The sequence below is a fragment of the Podarcis bocagei genome (genome assembly GCF_964188305.1).
Source record: "Podarcis bocagei genome assembly, chromosome: 14".
NCBI classification, from domain to species: domain Eukaryota; kingdom Metazoa; phylum Chordata; class Lepidosauria; order Squamata; family Lacertidae; genus Podarcis; species Podarcis bocagei.
Window position 1 is genome coordinate 24,689,442 of NC_138139.1, and position 22,577 is coordinate 24,712,018.

The window sequence follows — 22,577 nt, forward strand, 5'->3', positions numbered from 1 at the left end:
GGACATCCCTGGAGAATAGGGACACCTTGAGGGTCTGCCTGGAGATTGGATCTGCAACCTTCTGCATGCAATATGGATGTTCTACCACTGACACATTCCAGTCAGGAAAAAGCAGTGTGGAGCAGAGCTGATGAGTGTCACCTGGAGAGATGGGGTGTGGCCTGAGTCGTGGGTGTGGTCTAAAGAGAGTCCCGAGGGCCAAACAGAGTGCCCCGGAGGGCTGCATTCAGCCAGCGGGCCTGAGGATCTCTGGTTCTGCCCAGTGGCATGGCGTGGGGGGTGCAGGGGGGGCCGGCTGCACCGGGTGCAACATCTGGGGGGGGGGTGTTCGCACTCGCAGTGCTAAAATCAGTGCTAAAATCCACGGGTTAGGGGCGCAAATTACTTGCCTTGCCCCGGGTGCTGACAACCCACGCTACGCCACTGGTTCTGCCAGCTCTTAATAATCATAGTGAGCTGTCCAGAACTGTCTGAGAACAAAGCACTTGTAATGTGCACACCTGCCTTTCTTTCAGGATGTTAAAGGCCCATTGCGGAGTGGATAGGGGCAGGAAGAAGGAAAAGAATGGGGGCCATATCTGCAAAAGCCTGCGAGCAGATGAAATCTCAGTTCGATCTGTTATCTCCCGGCGCTCCAAAGGTCTTCCAGTGGGAGATTAAAGAGCAAGGTTACTGTGACAATTTGTTTACATGCAGGGAGAGATTAAGATCTCATTGAAAAGGAATAAAAATAACATCATCTCAGGCTGTCACAGCATGAGCCCCATTGTAATCAACACTGGTCTGATTTCAGGGATAATTTAAGACCAATTTATTATCTTAATTAAAAAAGAGAGAAGGGGAGGGAGGGAGAGGAAGGAATTCGTGTTTCAGATGCCAATCTGTTAGCTATCGGATAACACTTTTGGATGACCCAAACACCATAGCATATGCACAAGAGGAAGAAGAACTTTTTTTTTGCTTTAAAATAAACAATGAAGCTAGCTGGATATTAGTTTTAAAATGTCACCTGTTTCCTGTATGAAGGTGTGCAATGTTTTGCACGGTGGATGGCAAGACGTCTTCTTTCATCATACTAGAACTCCAGGACTTCCAATGAAGCTCATTGTTGGAAGATTCAGGATAGACAAAAGAAAGGACTGCTTCAAACAACAGATACTTAAACTGTGGGCCCCCACCAGGGGTAGTGATGGCCACTGTAAGGTTATCAATGACTGCTAGCTACAATGGCTGTCCAGAGGCAGTATGCCCCCAAATGCCAGTTAGGTTCATGTCCTGTTTGCAGGATTTCAATGGGCATCTGGTTGTCCACTGTAAGAACAGGATGCTGGAAGAGATGGGACTTTTGGCCAGATCCAGCAGGGCTCTCCTTGTATTATTAAGCTCACTGTCAGCAACTGCCTGAGAACTAGACTCAGAGGCACGCCAGAGCTCAGTGGACAGATGGGCTGACTCAAAATAAGGCAGTTTCCTATGTTTTAAATCAGCCCTCCCCTTAGGTATTGTTGCAGTCCATAAGAACATAAGAAGAACACTTTTGGATCAGGTCAAAGGTCTATCTAGTCCAGCCTCCTGCTCTCATGGTGGCCAGCCAGATGTCGGTGGGAAGTCTGCAAGCAGGACCTAAGTGTAATAGCAGGCATAGGCAAACTCGGCCCTCCAGATGTTTTGGGACTACAACTCCCATCATCCCTAGCTAACAGGACCAGTGGTCAGGGATGATGGGAGTTGTAGTCCCAAAACATCTGGAGGGCTGAGTTTGCCTATGCCTGGTAATAGCATTCTTCCCACTTGTGATTCCCAGAAACTGGCATTCAGAAGCATATTGCCTCCAACGGTGGTGGTAGAACACAGCTATCCTGGCAGGTAGCTGCTGATAACTTTGCCTTTCATGGATTTGCCTAGTCTTCTCTTAATGCCACTCAAGTGCAGAATGGTTGCCCTCTTCCCCATGAACTTCCAAAAATGGGTTTATCCTTCCTGCTTTGATTCACCTTTTTAGGAACTCTGTTCCATAGAAAGAATGCTGGAGAAAGTGTGGTGGTCCATTTGGAATATGGCAGGGCAGTGCAGATATCTGCCCCTGGTTTATTGTAAGTTTTCTTTCCATGACAAAAAGGCTTCAATTTTTCTATCTCATTCTAAAGACACATTAGAATTTACGTAGAATGTCTGTGGGCATGGGATTGTGAGCTGACTTTAGGAATATATGTCAATTTTATATAATCTCAGAATCTCATTTTCCCCAATTAGTTTCAATTTGAATTTTTTTTAAGGCAGTCCCACATATCTAGGTAAAGATAGAGATAGATATTGATATAGAGTTACTTTTTTTACAAGAATGTTTAGAAAGATCATAGCGAGGTACAATAAAATCATTAAAACCTTATAAAATCATAAAATTCAGAACAAGTGACCAACAATTAAGCCATATATAGGACTTACAATAATTTAAAATGCAAGGGTACACAGATAGATCGATAGATCGATAGATCAATTTATAGATTGATGCTTCTAAAGGATATATCTCTCTCTCTCTCTCCTTCCATTTCACTCTTTCCCCAAAAAGCAGCCAAACCTTCAACCTAGAGTGTCATCAGAATCTGGACCAAGAGTCCCTTTGAGAACCACTCCCCACACCCCCCAAAAAAAATCTCTGCAGGAAGGAAGTTGCCCAGCAGGGAGCCAGGTGGATGGCAAACATGTGTTTTTCAATTACAAATGACTCAAGGGAAAAGGTTGGGTTTTTTTGTTTTTTTAAAGAAGAGTCATCCTGGCTGTTTTGACCAGATTAAGACCCAATGTAATGCCCCTTGGTCAGCTCCAAGCCCAACGTAAGTCCCACAAATCTTTCCCGCTCTCCACTCCCCCCATTTTTTTTTGTTTACAAACATGTTTACAAGTACTTGATAGGTGACCTTATTTACTTAGCAACCTGTGGATTCATTTATCTTGAAATTAGTAGGTAATGAACTGGAAAGCTCCAACAATCCTCCCACTAATTAACATGATAATGGGATTGTTTTGCTACAGAGGTACAATTAGCATGGAGGAGCTAGAGGAAGAGAGGGAGGGAAAATCAATAATGTGTCTGAAGGGTACTGCCAATCCCATGGCTAGAAGGGAACCAAGGGGAGACCTCTGTGATGGGGAGAGAAATGTGTGGGGGGAGTTGAGAGCCTCCCATAATGATGTTTTGTAGGTGGCAGGAGAGTGAGATTACAAATCCCCAGTTCCAATCTTGTCTCAACCAGGAACTTATGAGAAAATATCGAAAACTGTGCTTAGAATTTGTGTGCTGCATTCACAACACTCCACAAGCAGGATCCTGCCATAACGGGCCACATCTGAACCATTGATAACTTTTTAAGTGGCCATCTGCCAGATTACTTATCAATGGTGGTATTGGAGGCACCAGAGGAAAAAATGATGTGCATACTATTTGCTAGTCTTCCGCATCTGAGTGTTGGAATTTGTGCTGAGGAGGGTGACTAAGATGATGAAGTCTGGAAACCAAGCCTTATGAGGAACAGTTGAGGGCATTGGGTCTGCTTAGCCTGGAGAAGAGAAGACTGAGATGTGCTATGATAGCCATATTTAAATATCTGAAGGGCTGTCCCATAGAAGATGGAGCAAGCTTGTTTTCTGCTTCTTCCAAAGGGGAAGACCTGAACCAATGGATTCAAATTGCAAGAAAGAACTTTCGAGTTGTTCAGCTGCAGAGCAGGCCACCTCAGAAGGTGATAGATGGACTTTCATTGGAGGTTTTTAAGCAGAGGTTGGATGGCCACCTGTCAGGAATTCTTTAACTATAATTCCTGCCTTGCAGGGGGTTGGACAAGAGGCATTTTGGTGTACCTTCTGTTAAGTTGTGGGTGAACATATCAGACGACACAGCGATTCTTCAAACAGCTCTTGTTTATTCACTGGCCAGAACAGAACTGAACTGAAGGGTTCAGCCAGCCTGCTTATATAGAGCTCCAGTACAACGCAACTGTAACAACTTTCTGTAACTATCCAATCCCTGAACGTCACTTTCAATCCCTTATTTGCATATGTGGACCTGAGTGAAAACTATCTACAGTATCCCCCTGCTGGCCCAGGGTGAGAACTTCAGTACATAACACCTTCCAATTCTACAGTTCAATGGATTTACTTCTAAACAGCACTGCAGTGGGGATGAAAATACAGATTTCATCACTCTTCATATAGATTAGTGCAGAGAGGGCTTGATTTTCTTCCCTATTCTGTCTGCTCAGCCCAGTGTGGCAATGAGGAGGAAAATATTTGGATAGCTTAGTTGCAAAGTGAGGCTGTGTGTGTGTCTTTCCCCTAAAGATGTTCCCACTTGCAGCCCAAAGTGGTACTAGTATGATGTTTTGCCTCATTGGGACACGGCCACCTCATTTTTCCATATGTGCCAATTCAGCTCAATCTGGTTTGAAACCAAGAGGCAGTATACAGAATGCCTAAAGCTGGGATATTGGTGCTTCACTTCCCCACCCATAAGAAGAAACCAGGAGACAGAACTCATGGCGTATGAATCTTCAATTTTAATTTGGTCAAATGCAGCCATTGACTGTGTTGGTGCGATCGCAGGGCAGAGGGCTGTGAACAAGCCCTGTGTTCCAGCTGAACAGTCATTTCATTACAGGTCCTGCCACCTTTGCAGGCAGGGATCAGTGCCTAGTGTGGGAAAATAAATGTGGGAAGAGCTTCAAGCTTGGGAAGAAGAAAAAGGGGGAAGGAGGGAGGGAAGGGATCTCTGTCATTATCAATGGGCACCAACCCCAGGGGGAAATCATGATATATGCTTTAACTCTCTCACCCGCTTCTGCCCAGCACACACCTGGTCTGCTCATACTTCCTTGAGAGAGTCTTTTGTTTATCGTAGCATAGGGGAGTTACCAGTAGTTATTTCAAATGAAGGAAATGCTTCTAGGTTCCATTGCACCATTCCACCCTCCTTCCTGGTTTGCTTTTCAGTAATGGGGGAACCAGCACTTTGTTAAAAACTCTCCTTGCCTTCTTTGCTGGGAAATTTGTGTGCCCCAGTTGTCTTTCCCAGTTGCTTCTAGAGGTGGTGGGGGATAGGCAGAAGGTAAGTGAATGATGTAAGAGAATTTCCTGTTACACCTAACTTCAGGATTACTTCTGGCCAGTCTGTGCAACTCTGAAGGCCAATTTTAGAGCTGTGTTTAAATCCTTCAGTTTTAGTATTGCAGACAATACTAGACAATCTCCGTTTCTCACTTTTCCAATCTTAAATTCAGTTTGACCCATTTCTGCATAGATAAGCATTTTTTAATGAAATCTGCATGGAAATTTGTATACATTTTTGTGCACATCCTAACAGACACATTTTTTCTTGCAATCTTGTGTAGTATATGCATTTTTGCAATTCTCTAATATAATGCATTTTTAACATTATTTTCACCAGTGTACACATTTCTGCATTTTAACTACATCATTTAGTTCAGAGAAAGACAGACTGCGAATGAGAGCAGTGTTTGAGATCCAATGTTGATTTGGAAGGTGTGCAATTAGTTGCTTTGTATTAAGATGCAAGCTGAATGAATTCATCCCCCACTCCTAGCTCCTAGAAACTCAGGTTGCAGCTGTCTCTCAGAACAATTTTTTTACCAGCTTCAGCTGGTTTGCCAGCTGCACTCTCCCCTGGAAAATGGGGACCTTGCAATTTGAGGTATGCGGTGTACTTCTCTGTGGGGCTGCTCTTGAATACAGTTCAGAAACTGCATCTGATCTATAATACAGCAATGAGCTGAGACACATGGGTAGGAAAACTAAGGCCTGGGGGCCGGATCTGACCCAATCGCCTTCTAAATCTGGCCCGTGGACAGTCCGGGAATCAGTGTGTTTTTACATGAGTAGAATGTGTGCTTTTATTTAAAATGCATCTCTGGGTTATTTGTGGGGCATAGAAAAATTTGTTCATTATTTTTTCAAAATATACAGTGGACAGTGGACCAGCCCCCTGCTGAAAAAAAATTGCTGACCCCTGGCTGAGAGTCATGGGAACATAGAAAGCAGCTTATAATGAATCAGAGCATTGGTCCATCTAGCTCAGTATCATCTACACTGACTGGCAGCAGCCCATCATAGAGATGCCAGCAATTGAACCCAAGACTTTGTGGCTGCAAAGCAAATGCTGCTATCACTGCCCCACAGCTCTTCCTTGTTAATGATGTCTTCTCAGATCATATTATATCAGGGCAAAGAGTACCTTGGGGAAAGGTCATAATTTTGCATGAAAACGACTCCAGGGCAGGTTCAGAGTCCCGTTCATCTTCAGATTGGGCTGGAGAAAATACCCCCTGAAACCCCAGAGAGCTGATACTGAGCTAGATGATCTGACTTGGAATCAGGCAGCTTCCAATGTACACCTGGATGCTGGTTAGCCTGTGGGTTAAATTTTGGTGTTGACCCAAGCCTTAAATGGATCAAAGTATCCTAGAGAATGCCAGCTCATTAAATTTCAGGTAGGACTTAGCTCCAGGGGCTGTATTTGTTAGAATGATGTCCACTAGGGAAATGTTCCTCCTTTCCTTGGTATTTTCCTTGTGGGATGCTATTCCTGAGGGAGAATCAACAGGACTAGCTGCTTGGTGTTTTTTGTTTGTTTTAAAAAACTATTTCCCCTGTTAGCCAGACCTTTGGGACACAGCATCTTTGCAGCCTCTTGTTTCCAAAGGATAGTAGAAAGAATCCATAATTAACCAAACTGGGTCAAAGAAGTTTCGACTCCTGCAGAGGCTGGTTTCTTCTAAAAATATTTTAATTTTCAAAGCCTACCCACCTGTCTTGAGCTAGGAATAAATACCTCCAAAGGGTACAGCAGAGCAGATCCATAGAGTATTTTGGAGTGAGCAATCTTCATATGGCCTAGATCTGTATCTTCCTTGAGAATATCTATAATTTTAGATCTGCTCTGTTGCTGCAAATCCCCCCACCATTAACCAAGCTTTCCTTTTCAGCCCTGCTCTGTAGAACTTGTCATGGAATGCTGCCTTATTCAAAATCAAAGCAAGTCTCTGTCATTGTCAGTGCTGACAGATAGCAACTCAAAAGGGTTTAATATAGGGCATTCCCCAGACCTACCTGGGAGCATTGAGGATTGAACCCAAGGCCTTCCTGTTACAAAATGTGTGCTCCGTCATTGAGCTATAGCCATTTCATAGGCTGCCTTAGGCTGTGAGGTAGGGCAGTGCACCAGATCTGGCAGAATCCCAAACCAAATTGGGCCAATTTGGGCAAATGCAGGTTTTGGCCAAATTGGGTTGAGACACCCATGACTCACCCCATATCAGGTTGGATGACCTGGAGGAAGCTGAATGGTCAGGTGATAGGGAGGGAGAAGGAGTGGGCATGTAGTCTTACTAGAAAGTAAACCCCTTTAACTTACTGGGCTTCCTTTCAGCAGCCCTGTCTAGGGAAGCCTTATAATGTGTATTGTTTTTATATATGTTGGAAGCTGCCCAGAGTGGTTGTAGTTTCCAGGTCACCTTCAAAGGTAGTCCCACATAGACTGCATTGCAGTAGTCCAAGCTGGAGATAACCAGAGCATGCACCTCTCTGGCGAGACAGTCTATGGGCAGGTAGGGTCTCAGTCTGTGTACCAGATGGAGCTGATAAACAGCTGCCCTGGACACAGAGTTGACTTGTGCCTCCATGGACAGCTGTGAGTCCAAAATGACTCCCAGGCTGCGAACCTGGTCCTTCAGGGGCACAGTTACCGTATTTTTTGCACCATAACACTCAGTTTTTTCCTCCTAGAAAGTAAGGGGAAATGTCTGTGCGTGTTATGGATGGAATGCCTACGGGTGGCATGTCTACGGATTTTCCTCCTCTAAAAACTACGTGCGTGTTATGGTCAGGTGCGTGTTATAGAGCGAAAAATACGGTACCTCATTCAGGACCAGGGAGTCCTCCACACCTGCCCACCTCCTGTCTCCCCAAAACAGTACTTCTGTCTTGTCAGGTTTCAACCTCAATCTGTTAGCCGCCATCCATCCTCCAACTGCCTCCAGACACCAATTGCTCTTCCTAGGGAACTCTAGGAACTGTAGCTCTGGGGCGGGGGGTCTCCTAACAACTCTCAGCACCCACAACAAACTACAGTTCCCAGAATTCTTTGGGGGAAAGCTTGACTGTTTAAAGTGGTATCATGGTGCATTAGCAGTGATAAGACTAAAGAACTAAATGGAACACCCATAGCCAGGTGAAGTCTTTCTTTAAAATCAGGTGCTGTGGCCAAGCAAGAGAAGGAGTCTGCTACCTCCATACCCTTCCAGCTATCCAGTGTTGAGGGCAAAATAAACCAGGGTACGCGGATGCTTGGCCTGATCCAGCCAAGGTTTTTTATGCAGAAAAGCAACTTCAGAGGGGTCTTGAGTGGGGATGGATAACATGTAGCCATTTAAGAGGTTCTCGGTCCACAACTCCCATAATCCCTAACCATTGACCATAGGCAGGGGTTGATGGGAGCTGGAGATCAACATCTGGAGGGCTACAGGTTCCCGACCTCTCTTCTAGAGAACACTGCTGTTTGTTATATAGACTAATGTGATTTATACAAGTCTGTTTGAGTGTCAGCAACATCCCAATGACCCTTTTTAATGGGTGAAATTCCTGATTTGTTTTTTGTTCTATTTATGTGCTTTATTTTAATTAAACGTACCTCAACAACAGTTCTCCAGGTGAGAATCATTCTCCCTAATAACAAACAACTTGCATATTAACGGTGCTTGAAATAAATCTTTGCCCTGACTAGCTGGGTGCGGGGAATGGGGCGGGGGAGGAAATTGCCATGATTTGTTGATGCTTTTTGCCTGTCACTAAGCTTGGAATAAATATAAATAAGTAGAATTGCATTTAAAATATCTATCACATCACAATATGGACTGTGGCAATGAGTGAGCTGTAATAGGAGAATATACTTTAAATGTGTCATAATCATTCAGACACCAGGAACTCATAAGCCTCTGGTCCAAGAGCCAGGCAATAAATCACAGGGCTTTTTTCTTTTCTTTTCTTCTTCCTCCCTTCCTATCCTTCCCTTTCCCTCAAAGTCACATGTCTCTTTTCCCACGTGGACTTTGGGAACTGCAGTTTAAGGAATGCCTGCTGCAAAAATGGCTCCAGAGTTCAGTTTTACACCTTGCAGGATGATGAATGCTGAAAGATTCAGGACAGATAATGTCCTCTTTTTTATTACATAGTGCATAGTTACACTGTGGAACTCCCTTCCACAAGAGACAGAGATGGCCTCCAACTTGGATAGTTTTAAAAGAGGGATGGATAAATTCATGGAGGATAAGGCTATCCATGGCTGCTAGCCATGATGGGTAAGTTCTGCCCACCGACTGTCTCGCCAGAATGGTGCATGCTCTAGTTATCTCCTGCTTGGACTACTGCAATGCGTTCTATGTGGGGCTATCTTTGAAGGTGACCCGGCACCTGCAATTAATCCAGAATGTGGCAGCTAGACTGGTGACTGGGAGTGGCCGCATTACACCGGTTCTGAGAGATCTGCATTGGCTCCCAGTACGTTTCCGAGCACAATTCAAAGTGTTGGTGCTGACCTTTAAAGCCCTAAACGGCCTCGGTCCTGTATACCTGAAGGAGTGTCTGCACCCCCATTGTTCTACCCGGACACTGAGGTCCAGCGCCGAGGGCTTTCTGGCGGTTCCCTCATTGCGAGAAGTGAGGCTACAGGGAACCAGGCAGACGGCCTTCTCGGTAGTGGTGCCCGCCCTGTGGAACGCCCTCCCATCAGATGTCAAAGAGATAAACAACTACCTGACATTCAGAAGACATCTTAAGGCAGCCCTGTTCAAGGAAGTTTTTAATATTTAACGCTGTACTGTTTTTAACACTTGATTGGGAGCTGCCCAGAGTGGCTGGGGAAACTCAGCCAGATGGGCGGGGTATAAATAATAAATTATGATGATGATGATCCCCAAGACAGTGATGCTCCTAGTATCAGCTCCTGGAAGCCACAGTTGGGAGAGTGCTGTTGTGCCTGGGTCATGCTTGCCAATTTACCATGGGCATGTGGGTGGCCACTGTGAGAACAGGAGACTCAATGATCCCCAAAAATTCAAGAGAGATATTCTTGTATGCAACTGTAGTGGCTCAAATACTAGTTGCCAAGGGATGGAAAGATCAGGTGGCTCCAAAAATAACAGACTGGCAAATTAAATTACAGGAATTTGTGGAGATGGCTCAATTGACCAGCAAACTCAGAGGTAACTCAAAGCAAAAATTTGCGGAAAAATGGGATGATTAGAGAAGATATGTTCAAAAACACAATAATGGTTTTAACTCCGTGCTAGCGTTCGAGTGACAAAGGAAGTAAAAGGAGGTGGACAACAATTAAGGATTTATTATGTTTTCTGAATGTATTGGAAAATCTATATAGAAAGGTTTTGTGTACATTCAATTGTAAGATAAAATATATGTGAAGGGACAAGACAGGAAGTCAAAATTGAAGAAAAGATTTTGTAAGATTTTCATTATTATCACTACTTTTATTTTTTATTTTTTGTGTTTGTGTGGGTGTATGTTTTGTATGGAATGTTTGGGAGGAAATAAGATGGTAAATAACAAATAACAAACAAAATATTGATGTATGTAATTTTTATTTTTCAATTATATTTTGTGGTAGTATGGTTGTAATGTTTTTTGTAACATAAAATCATTCAATAAAAATTATTATTATTATTATTTTAAAAAAGAGAGAACAGGAGACTCAATGGACCACTGGGCTGATCCAGCAGGCTGTTTGCATCTTCTTATGTGAACTCCCCCACCCCAAAATGCAGAGCTTCCACCCACCCACCAACATTTCACCGATGAAAATAAGGACCTGCTTACAAAATGCCTATCTTTATTAACAATGATTGCTGCCTAGGAATGGAGGAGAAATTTGTTTCAGTTCATGTTTAGAGGTGAGCCCTACCTACTTTGCAGTTTCTGAAAACAATCTGTAAACCCAAACATAGTCCTCTTTTGGAATTCAGAAATTTTCAAATTCTCCACTCCAAACAAATAATTTGTAAATACAGGCAGACACACATGTAAAGTGCACATAAAATGCACATATTAATGAATATAAAATGCATTATTCCAGGAGCAATTGTATCAGGAAAAATTGCATGCAAACCTGTGCATATTAACAGAAATTCACACTAAAATGCTGGTGAGGTTTCAGGAGGATTTTTTACTTTATTGGAAATAGCATAATTGGATGCCTGGAGAGCATATATTAACTTACATGTTTGATTTAAGAGTCATATACTGATTGTCACTTTATTTGCAGTGTGAACTGATGGTGGTCTGCTGTTACTATTTGTATTGGTTTTTCCTCTTCTTCTCTCTTTCTCCATTAATTCATTTTCTTCCATTTCTTGTTAAATTTGAAACTATAAAATCAATTATGATTGGAAACAACATGCAAGCATGCATTATATTAGGGAATAAAGGTAAAGGTAAAGGGACCCCTGACCATTAGGTCCAGTCGTGACTGACTCTGGGGTTGCGGCGCTCATCTCTCTTTATTGGCCGAGGGAGCCGGCGTACAGCTTCCGGGACATGTGGCCAACATGACTAAGCTGCTTCTGGTGAACCAGAGCAGTGCACGGAAACGCCGTTTACCTTCCTGCCGGAGCGGTACTTATTTATCTACTTGCACTTTGATGTGCTTTCAAACTGCTAGGTTGGCAGGAGCAGGGACCGAACAACGGGAGCTCAACCTGTCGCGGGGATTCGAACCGCCGACCTTCTGATTGGCAAGTCCTACGCTCTGTGGTTTAACCCACAGCGCCACCCGCATCCCTATATTAGGGAATATTGCTTTGCAAAAAAAAAAAAAAGGTGTGGCCTGTGGAGAGGGGTGGACAGAGTATGCATGCACATTCAACTGCTTAATGACGTCTACATCACGCAAGAGACAGCAGCCGCAGATATATGAAAATAAGAGTTGTTTGGAGAGGTCACTTCCTGGTTTGCATGGAGAAGCCCAGCAACAGAGCCCAGCAATGGAAGTGCGCAGCTGTATGGAGGCAGCACTGGGTGTTGAAAATCTGCACCCTCTAAAATTTTTGCGCCCCGAAAATTTTTGCACCCGGGTCAACTACCCCTGTGCCCCCCCATGCTATGCCACTGGCCCATCCCTGACTTAAGGTAAGGATTTGTTACCATGATCCACTGAGCAGCTATTCCATGGACTTCACTGGGGACTCCTAATGAGTCAGCAGTTGTGGACCTGCCAAAAATGCTAGGACGAAACGGATCGCACAATGCAGCAAATGTGTCGCTCAGCAATACACACACACAAAGGGCTAGGAGTAAAATTCCAATTGAGGGTCTCGGTGCCATCATCAACCCTCTGGAGATTCACTCGGCTGATTTACGGCATCTCCAGCAACCTTCAGTGGGATCGTTTCTGCCGAAAACCCTGTCACCAGGCGCAATAAATAAATGTGTTTAATATACATACACTTGCTTATGTTTGTTTCCATACATATTAAACAAGATTAGACAACCCTCTTGGGAGTTCCCCTCCTTGGGTTTTAAGGAGCTTGAACTTGGCGATCTGCGAGGCCTCTCGATCTATAATTCGATATGAATTGTCGCATATGCTGGGTATATAATTATACACATACCAAAATGAAAGCCGCACGCATCATTAAGCCATGGAATTGAAGTATTATCATCTTATCGGCATAACAAAGCTAAGATTTACTGGCTCCTTTAGGGGACTAACAGCAGATCTTCCACAAATCATGCCTCTTAGCCCTCAAGTTGATAAACTTTTGGTGCTTTTGACAGGTAAAGTCTACTTCAGCCCTCTTCATCCTGACAAAAAGGACGTAACAAATGGATTTCCAGTCACCCGCCAAATGTAGTTAGATGACAGATATATACAGAGAGAGAGAGAGAGAGAGAGAGAGAGAGAGAGATTTTTTCCTCCACTTTTTTCTAAAAAAGGAGAGCAGCCTTTTAACTTGATGGATGAAATTATATCTAAATCTGGTAAATTGGGGACTTCAAAGGCATTTTTCCTCTACTCAGGGTGTCCCTAGATGAGAGGGGTGCATGCTATTTGTACCAAACTCCTGTGCTCAAGTGGTTTGCTAATTGACCCCTTTGTAACAGGTTAAAGGTTCCGCACTAGATAACAGCGCTTCGTTTTGATTAATTATGTCAGGGAATTAATGTATGATTACTAACTTTTAGCAGACCCTGCTCCTTCTGACCCTGAGTTGCTTGTTTGTGTGGCTGGTTGTAATTTTCGACCGATGGGTTACGAGAGGTCACAGTGTGGTCAGCGTACTTTAAACAAAGAAGAAGGGATGGTGGAGGGAACCCAAGAGAGAAAGGATGGAGAGAGGTATCATATCTGGGAAGGCCTGCCTTTATTTACAGCCTGACAGGCAAGATGGGATCAGTGTTTTTAACAGTGGGCATTTATACATTTAGCCTTTCCAGTGAAAGATTCTTCCCAGACAGAGCAGAGACTTGAGGTTTGGATCTAGGAGGAGTATAATGGAAGAGCTGAACTTTATGTCCATAATTCCAATTCATACTGAAATTCAAAAGCAGAGGACCTTGTTAAATTGAACTTTAAGCAGGGCTATGGTGAATCTTCCCCATTCGTGGGGAGAGATGTTAAAGGAAGACTTTTCATTAAGCTAATGAGTTTGAAAGAGTGGTTAGAAATAACAACAAAACAACAACAACAACTTCTGCTTAGAAAGAAGAATAGAAATAGAAAGGACCGCCTCTTTCCATATGAACCTACCCAGAACCTGAAATCATCTTTTGAGGCCCTTCTTCATGTGCCGCCTCCTCAAGAGGTCTGGAGGGTGGCAACATGAGAACGGGACTTCTCTGCAGTGGCTCCCTATCTGTGGAATACTCTCCCCAGGGAAGTTCGCCTGGCACCTTCATTATATACCTTTATGTGCCTTTTTAACTAGGCCCTTGGTTGACCTGATTGACATCCTATATCCTTTTCAAATGTGGCTCTTTTTGAGGGGGTATTATTAGGTTATTGTTCTTATTTTGATTTTATATATTGTGATATTTTCTGTGAACCGCCCTGAGACCTCTGGGTATAGGGCAGTATATTAACTCAATAAATAAATAAATAAAGAATTGTTCCTCACTCATGCATACTCCATATGCAAAACCACATTTGCAACTCTCCAAAACAGGTTCTCACAGCTCGGTGCTTTCGATAATACTACATGAGCCTGGAATGCTTCACCCCCAAAATGGGTATTGTGGAGCTGGAAAAGAGTCAGGAAAGAACAACCAAAAAGGCATTGGAGCGACTCTCCTATGAGGAAAAGTTACAATATTTGGAGTGTTTTATTTTAGAAAAAAGGCAAGCACATGAGAGGAATTTAAAGTTCTGCATGGTGCATATTTCCCAAAAACATATCATCCTTGTTCCCCCCCATTTTTCCTCCCTCCCCCCAACAAAACCCACCCACCCCCACCCCCAACTTCCCTCAGTTCCAGTCTTTGGTTTCTCTAAGATTCCTGTTTTCTGCATGTTACAAAGTTGTATAGATCCTCAAACTATTTAGCTGATTATTATCAATAAAAAGTTTGTGAATGTTTATTCAAAACCTGCCAAGGAGTCCAGTTCACTTTGTTGCGTCTTCAGATACTTTGTAAAGGGTTCCCATTCATCCTTAAAGTCACAGTTATCCTTGTCTCGTAGCTTATATGTCACTATGTCTTGTTATAATTTTGAATAATAAATAAATAAATAAATAAAAATAAAGTTCTGCATGGTGCAGACAAGGTAGATAAAAAAATGTTTCTCTCTCTCATAGGACTAGAATGTGGGGGCATCGAATAAAGCTGGAAGCTGGGAGAGTCAAGAAAAACAAAAGAAATACTTCTTCACACAACACATAGTTAAACTGTTTGTTTGTTAAACTGGTGTTTGTTCCCACAGCAGGCAGTGATGGTCACTACCTTAGATGAATTTAATGAGAAGCCCACAAGCAGGACCTAGGCACAACAGTTCCCTCTCCACTTGCGATTCCCAGCATACTGCCTCCAATGCTGAAGGCACAATATACCCGTCATGATCCGGATGCCAAAGACTTTCATGAATGACCACCAGCTCACCCTACCTGCATCAGAGACTGGAAACTTGAATGAGGGACTTGAATGATTGTCTCAAGCAGGGATTTAATCAGGTAAGAAATGCAGAAGGCAATGGGAGAGGGAATTAGCTTGGCAATTCACTGTGACCTAGAAACCCCTAGATTGGCTAGGTTGGGATAAATGGGTCTGTCCTGGTCAGTCTTCTGCCTTGGGCTTTAAGCAACTCAAAGAGTTCCCTGGAAAGAGAGATTTTCAAACCAGTCAGAGAACTACAGGAGAACTACTCTCTGCACCCTTAACAAACCACAGTTCACAATATTCTTTGAGGAAAGACTTGACTCTGTTCTTTCACGGGGACAGAAAACTTTCAAGAAACATGAGGACAGGTTTCAGCATAGCAACAGTCAGCACCTGAATACTAATTGTGGAATATGTGCAAGGAATCACACTGTGTGTTTGTGCCGTCCCCCCACCATGGGCTGCACATGCTTGCTGGACATTTTGCAGGTGTGCTGACATTAAGTATTTTGAGCTGCACTATTAATTTGCACTTAATGAGTTATAGCGGGGCTGGGGGGTGGAGGTGGAGGGAAAGTCCTGAACAATTGTACATGTTTCAACCTGCACCATAATTAGAGGGGGCTATAAAATCAGTAGGCCAACCAATTTTGTGCGTGTGTGTGTGTTTAAATGAGATCAGAGGTGATTTCTCCAACCCCCTTTTCTTGAGGGGGAAAAAAACCCCACACCAACAAAACTTCAAAACCGGCCAGCCTAACAATGAGCATTTCTGAGCCCTGTTCCCATTTAATCATCAGCGAAATCTATCACACATGTTCTTTCAAGTAAAGTTTATTAGAAAGGAATTGCTACTAGGGAGCCACATGTGGGCTCCAACTTGGCAAGGTCGGGCTGGGGCATAAAACCCTTGAACTTTACAAATATGCAAAGCTGACATAAATAACAAATTAAACTTAGCCAGGTGTAGAGCTGGGTTGAGTCACTTGCCAGAGAGAGAAATTTCAGGTCTTGTTAGAATGACCCAAGTTAGCATGAGTGCGAAGGCTGGCTTATCTCATCAGATTGCTTGCTGGTAGGTTCACATCAGAGGGTCAGGCATTTCCTTGGATTAAAAAAGAACATCTGCCCATTTCTGAAGAATATCATTCATTTATTTACTCATTTCTATGTTCATTTTGCTTCTGTGAGTAGGAGATGGGATATAGCGCAGCTGCTCAGTGACATAACTGCAGACCGAAAGTATGATTATTTCCATTTATAGACTGCTTGCTACCTGAAAGACCTTGAAGTGCTTTACAACACATATGTATATATGCACACACACATCTCCACATACAATACATAAAATAAAACTATGTCAAATGTTCACATAACAAAATACAAGCAATGCACGTACACAAATGTATACAAGCAATACATAAACGTAAAATAAAAATAAATAAAATCAGAGAGGCAGTATAATATAAAATGTCAAACTCAACATGCATACAACTTTTCAACCATTCATTCAATCTCATTCACCATCCATTTCACACATACACTATAATAATTCACTACCTCAAATATTACCTTTATCAACCACTTATGCATAAATCACTCACATTCAGAAGTATTCTAATTCAAATAAAAAGGGTCATTGCCAAGCATACACATATCAGATACACTCCTCATACCTGAAGCAGAAATGGACTCATGCTCCATCTCTGTTGGAATATCTAATACTCACCTCTCCCATCTCTCACCAGAAAGGGGCCTAGATCTCACCTTGGACGGTTCCACCCACTCACTCCTAACTACAGGATCATAGCATGTATGGTACTATACAAGCTCAACACCTGACAAAGAAACCATCAGCATGGGTAGCAGGCAAAAACATTGGTCTCACAATGAAATTAACTTGTTGCAGCCAACCCATTGCTAGGCTCTCATTCTCCACCAGCCGCTTGGCTTGCTCTATCTCATGCATCATTGATGTCTTGTTGGCCAGCAAATCTCACTTCCACTATGAACTTATCAAGTGATCTCTAGGTCCAAAGTCCCTATTCTTAGTTCCAGAGATTCATTTGCAGTGTGAGAATAATAACAATATAGATCTATAGGAAATTCAGTTTGGTTAGGTTTTGAACCTTTCCAAAACCATATGCGCACTGAAACAAAGCTATCCTGCAAAATTCACACCTCTCTGAACTATGTGATGCAGGTCTCCAACAAACTACTGTGTGTCAAAATACATATACCGTAGTTAGGGGCAAGTGTGCCTGGAAATGCATCTCTTCCTAAAAATAACAGACACAAAAAAGGGTATTATGTTAGTGAAAATTGCCTGCAAAATTGCGTATGTCAGGAGAAATTTGCCCTAAAATGCTGACATTTTTCACAAGGATTAAAAAACACAAATTTGCAAACTGATGTGGCAAATTGAATTTAAGACTTGAAAAATGAGAAACTGATGAAAGAAACTGACATGGATAGATTTGGCCATACCTAGCATTTAAATTGCTGGATTATTTATAAGGATTGTGATCAGTGCGGGTGAAATATTTTGAACATTTAAAATGAGCCAGCAGCTAAATTTCTCAGTGCATCCTCACCTCCTGACATGGTTCCAACCAGTCAACAAGGATGACTGCCTCCAAAATACATATAGATGTGAGCAAGGAGGGGTCAGTGAGGAAGGCGAAAAGGCTTAGAAGCAAGAAATGGGGATGAGATAGAGGCAACATCTGCACCATGCAGCATACATTAAAAGCACTATGACTCTTAAAACCAAGAAATCAGGTCAAATAGAGTAAGCAACAGTGATAACAACATTCTTTGGAAGGAGAAGAGTGAGGAACTTTTTTCACTTCAAGGACCACACACCAATGGTGAGCAGCGCCAGAGGAAAAGTGGGTGGGGCAACATGTGCAAATTTTGCCTCTGTACTGGAGGCTAGTTTCTACACACCCACCTACTCACCCACCCTTGTCTTTCCTCTATCGAGACACACAAGGGGTTGGCCTGGGAAAAATTCCAAGGGAGAGCTAGAGAGGTTTAGAGGGTTGTCCTTCCTACAACCCTGCTGTAAAACTACATCATGGAAATAATATCCTCAAGATCCAAATCCTGGGCAAATAAAAAAGCACCAGGGTAGCAAAGGCTGCTGCTATGGATCCCAGGTGCTTGAACAAGAATGAGCAAGAAGGACTTTGCAGTTTTAGCATCAGCCATGCTTCTTAGCAAATACTTTAGCTGCTTTTCATAGAAGAAGAAGAAAACCTGTTGAAGTGTGGTAGGGTGAGGGAGACTGCTTTGGCTGCTGCTGAATGATCATCCCAAATCGGCTCGGCTCTGCTTAAACAACAGGATCTCAGGCTCACCTGGGATTTATTGTGTGTCCTCAAGTTGTCCTGCGTCCCCAACTCACCTCCCCCCCCAGGGTGGGGGAGTGAACACAGATAGTGCGTTTGACCCTTCCCTCCAAGGAGTCAAAGGATCTGTTGTGTGTTTGTGTGCCATAGCGGCAAAGAAGTTGGACGACTTGTCATGACAAATAATTAAAAGTCCCTGTGGGAAAGACTGTATCATGGAGAGAAAACAGAGAGCTGACAGTTTAGGGAGGAAAGCGCCGGGTCCCTCGGGGGAGATAGAGAAATAGATCATGTTTCTTTGCTTGCGGTCTTAGATCTGGCAAGTGTAACTTTTCCTGAAAGGTTGATAGGTAGGTCAAATGGTAAATCAAGCTGAGATAGAGTTAGGACTTCTACTTATTATATTGTTAAAACACAGCCTGCTGGGGTGGGAGGTGGGGAGAGAGAGGCAGTCCTACAGAGGCCCATTGCTTGGTCTAACCTCAAAATGTTTGGGGAAATATGGTTATTGTTATATCAATATATCAATGGAAGGCTTGTGTTCTGTTCTGCTTCTGTGGATTCATTCCTCACAACAACTCTCTGAGCAGCAGAGGCAAGGAAACTCAGGCCAAAGACCTTTGCACATTGCACAGAAAGATATCTTCACCCAATCTTGGCCCATAATTCCTGGCCTGTTCAAATGTTCACCACGAATGTGTGAAGGATCGGGGCTGCACATTAATTTATTTTATTATTAATTTATTACATTCATATGCCTCCTTTCCCACCAAGGAGCTCAAGGTGTTGTATATGGTTCCAACCTCCATGTTTTATGCCCACAACAACCCTGTGAGGTTGGTTAGGCTGAATGACAGTGACCAGCCCAATGACACCTAGTGAGCTTCATGGCTGAGTAGGGATTTGAATCCTTGTCTCTCTGACACTCTAAGCATTACACCATATAGGATATCCCCATAATGTCATCACACCTGCCAGCTGTACCCTCAGATTTTGGGGGGTTGAGTGGGCAGGTCATAGGAAGCAGTGAGTCACACCCACTGGTCCATCTAGCTCAGTGTTGTCTACACCAACTGGCAGGTGCTCACCTGTGTTTTAGACTAGGAATAATCCCAGTCCTACTTGGAGATGCTGGCGATTGGACCTTGGACCTTCTGCATGCAAAGTAGATGCTCTGCCCAATGAACTATGGCCTTCCCCCATAAGGTCCGAAAGGGGGATATTTATGCATTCTGCTGAATGCATTTATAATGTACAGAGTTGCTGGCTACATGGAAAAGCATCCAGCAAAAAACAAACAAACAAACAAACAAACAAACAAACAAACAAACAAACAAACAGGGAGATTCCCAGTTAAGTGTGCAAGGTCTGAGGCTGCAGCTGGCACACCCCTCATCCAAAAATTGCCTCTTCTAGAGTGTCTACAAGGCTTAGTCAAAAGCCCCCCCTGAAACCATTCCAGCCTTACTTTTCAATGATTAGTTTCAACCAACCACTTTTGGGTGTGTGTTCTTAGAAATATGGTCACTCTAAAATCACAATTCTCCCAGCAGAATTTCTACACTTAGAGGAGCTAAGAGTGAAATATCTTAAAATCCACGCAATATGTTGCTCAGAATGTGGAATTTAATTTACCTGCTAGGACTCTTGACAGTGGGCACTCCACAAGTCCCTAAGACAGATAGATGGATAAGGCTCGTAGCCTGAGGACATACACCATTGGAAGAGTATTAAATATTTTAAAGGAGGTTTATTTAGAGTCCCTATGAACTGACAGGTTCTTAAATACAAGATCCTATGACAAGGAGATTCAACATCGTTCTTGTCAGAGGATGAGTTAAGTGTGGAACTGAGCCCTGTATGAATAAACAGCCATGGAAATATTTTCTCTATAGCACAATCTAAGCATTGAACTGTAGCCTCCTCAGCCAGTTTGCCCATCTCAAAGCAGACCTCGGAGGTGGAAAGTGCCAATTTAGTACACATTTCAAGGCAAATCCTTGTTTCATTTGGAGTCTCTCTCTTTTTCTCTCTCCCTCTCTTTCAATAGAGTAAATAGAACATCAACCTTGACAATACTCAACTTAGGAGGGCATGAAATGAATGGGACTGTGAGATCCTGCAATATTATAGTCATTGTGAAATCATAATTCTTCAACTAAGAATGAAATCTTTTGAAGTCCATGGTTTGCTTATAATGCAGGATTTAATGCAGGGGAAGGGCCATAGCTCAGTAGTCGAGCTTCTGCTTTGAATGCAGAAGGTTCTAGCTTTGATCCTTGGCATCTCTAAGTAGGGCTAGGAATGAGCCCTATCTGAAATGCTGGAGAGTTGCTGCCAGTCAGTGTCAACAATATGGAGCTAGATGGACCAAAGCGTCTGACTCAGTATAAGGCAACTTCATATGTACCCCAGTTCCCTGATTGAATCCCAGTAATGGACACTTGCTACAATTCTGCACACCTTCTCTGATAACACTCAAACTCATGGACAGTGAGTGAAGCTTGGATGACTTAGAACAGAGAAGAGAAAGGTCTTCTTTATGCAGTGAATTGTCAACGGAACTCACTTCCACAGGAGGCAGTGGTGACCACCAACTTGTGTGGCTTTGAAAGAGGATTAAACCAATTCATGGAGGAAAAGGCTAGCAACAGCAACTAGCCATGATGGCTATGTTCTACCTCCACAGTTGAAGGCAACAATACTTCTGAATATCAGTTGCTGGAAGTCACAGGAGGGGACAGCGCCCTGGTGCTCATGTCTTGCTTGTGGGCTTCCTGTTGAGGCATCTGGTTGGCTACTGTGACAACAGGATGGTGACCTAGATGGGCCATTAGTCTGATCCAACAGGCTCTTCTGATGTTTGTGCAGGGTGACCTTTATCTTGGGTATTACAAAGGCAAGTAAGCAAGCCTTCAGGAAACCAATGGAAAAGAATGCCTAGTCCATTCACCGCTTCCTAGTTTCTGTTTCTGAGATACCATTCCCACCCACTGCAGTACAACCATGCATCAAAACAATCTTAAAGATCTCAGCTGTGTTGGAAAAGTCTCTCCCTTTTAATGTTATAACCAAGAGCTGCCGAGTCGGCATTTGTGCCGTTGGGGGAGTCTCCCTCTGGAAGGTCAGTGGGAAAGTATAATCAGTTTAGCACTGACTGTTGTAACTTACTTGAATGAAAGATTTTTCTAAAGGTGACATTAAGATGAAATATTTAAGATAAACTGAAAGATTTGACTGGAAATTCACAGTGTCCCTCTGAAACGGCCTGCGCTGATTTACTGATCTTCCATTTTCAATTTATGAGCTGAGACCTATGTATACCACTGGAGGATGAGAATAGAGTAGTCGTATTAGAGCGAGCTCATATATCCTAAAGACAGACTTTGGAAGAATTAGAAAGTATAATAAAGTGTTGGTCCCTTTAAGGCTGAGACTGGCTTACTGCCAATTTAGAACCTGGAGCATTAGATATTTTTAAAGCCCTTAAAGCTGTCATTTTGTTTGGGGGGGGGATGTCTTGGTGTGTGCTTTTTCTTTTGCTCCCCCCACCCTAGTATGATGTCTCTTTATCCTTTTGTCAATGAAGAAACAATAGCAGACTCCCTTTGCATGAAAGATGTGGATCTATGGCTTATTGTGGGACGGTTCATCTTGATGAAGGTATTGCACCTGTATCTGACAGAGACCAGGAGGTCCTGTAATCTCTTCTGAGATTCTCTGGGCCTCTGCTAGCTCTGAAGGCTGCATCTCAGTCAGCACCTTGTCCTGAATCTTGTGGAACAAACTGAGTGGGTTAAAATTTCCTGCTGTCTCCAAATACAGGCAGCCCTTTCTGGGGAAGTTTTTAATGTTTGATGTTTTAGTATGTTCTGATATATGCTGTGCGCCACCTAGAGTGGCTGGGGAAACCCAGCCAGATGGGTGGGGTAATAATAATAATAATAATAATAATAATAATAATAATAATAATAATAAAAATACCCTCCCTCCCCTTGCCAGTTTGCCTGGTTCAGCACAATGGTACCTGCATCTGTCTTGACGGGTGCTTTGTTG